Source organism: Elephantulus edwardii, unplaced genomic scaffold, assembly GCF_000299155.1.
Source record: "Elephantulus edwardii isolate Elephantulus edwardi_28Jun2011 unplaced genomic scaffold, EleEdw1.0 scaffold00172, whole genome shotgun sequence".
Lineage (NCBI taxonomy): Eukaryota > Metazoa > Chordata > Mammalia > Macroscelidea > Macroscelididae > Elephantulus > Elephantulus edwardii.
The window spans coordinates 524,508-526,271 of NW_006399922.1; positions in this window are offsets into that span (position 1 = coordinate 524,508).

Here is a 1,764-nt window from a genome sequence, read left to right on the forward strand (position 1 = left end):
TCTAGGAGGTGGACTGATTCAATGACTGGGGTAATCGGGATGGGTGTGTCAGATGCCATGAGATTGGCGTAGGATAGAGCAGGGTTTAGGGCTGTTGTCCATAGTGTCTCTATGAGTCGCAAATGACTCAACAGCACATAACAACAACAACAATGGGAATACTGCTGGCAGCCCCTTTCAGCTTTAAGTCCAATGTAAGGGTTGTCTGAACCAAAGAGACAGGCCCCAGCAAGGGTGATCTACATCCAATGACTGATGGAACATGAAGGCCACATGTCCTCACCTCTCAGCTGGCACTTTAGGGCTGTCTGAGTGCCGCAGTATTGGTTAAAGTCTTTGCTGAGATGGCATATCAGTTCAGCTCCATTACTCTACTTTTGCTCCTTACTTCTCTTTCCTGTTGCAAACATTGGTCCCAAGAGTTCCCTGCCATCCCCCTACAGGCCAGTCATCACCATGTCTGCTTTCCAGGGAACCTAACAAAACCTGAGCTGAGTGGGCTTTTTGTTGTGTCTTGACAAATTAAGTTTGTTCAGGCTCAGCATTTTCTGTTTCCTACTTGCCTCTGGAAACCCTATGAGCCTGGATTATGGACAAAAGTTATACAACTGTCAAGGTCTTTCATACATAGGGTCGCTATGAGTTGCTTACGACACAACGGCACTTAACAACAACAAAAGCATAGAGAGAGATCAGTTGGCCTCGTGGACAGAAAGTGATGCTACCAAGCCGAAGGTGGGTGACTCTAATCCGCAGCCCTTAGGTCTTTCTTTAATTGTTTTTGGTGAAACATTCTTCTAGGTTGTATAGCCCTGGTCTGCCCACTTGCTGCACAGAGGTAAACTAGTGGTTGCTGTGAAGCTGAACACTGTGACACTGATGTGTCAAATGTGAGAATGGTTACCCATGGCGGACAGTGTTTGGTGGAGCTCTCTGATTAAAACAAGCTTGGAAGCAAGCTTGCCAAAATAGCTTGCCTCTAGAAACCCTATGAACCTGGAGAAAGGATTAAAAGTTATACAAGTGTCCAGGTCTTTCATTCATAGGGTCGCTATGATTCCCCTACGACTTGACGGCCAACAACACCAACATCCCTTTCTTGAGTAAAAGTTATAGGAGGTATCTGGCATTTGGTGCGGGGGTGGGTGTGTGGGAAGATGGTTTTGATGGTGTAATCTGGAGGGATTTGTACTGCTAATCCAAAGACAGTACATCTTTGGCATTCAGATCCACTGCAGCTCCAAGGCAATCTCCTTCCACATGATCTATAGCCACCAAAACCCCCCTGGAGGTCTAGCTAGGAGTTGGTTCTGACTTCACAACAATGAAAGTGAGAGCTGTTCTTTTAAAGCTTTCACGAGCCAGTTACTCTTTTTAAGCCTTACCTTTGCAAGTTCAATAGATATTTTGTAGCGAAAGCAGGTCTTTATTTCCTTTTAACTTAGGTTACAATTTATATTTTGTAAAAGGCATATACACTTTAAAAACAGTTCAATGAATTTTGACAAATGTATAGGTGTGACAAATCACTTTTATATGCCCTTTCTCACTCACTGCGACTCATAGCGACCCTATGCACAACAGCCTTAAACTCCGCTCTGTCCTGTGCCAATCGCACTGTCTCTGACACTCCCATCCCAATTATCCCAGTCACTGAATCAATCCACCTCATAGAGGGCCTTCCTCTCCTGCGCCGTCCCTCCACCCTCCCAAGCATGATGTCCCTCTCTAAGGACCGGTCTCTCCTCACTACATGTCCAAAGT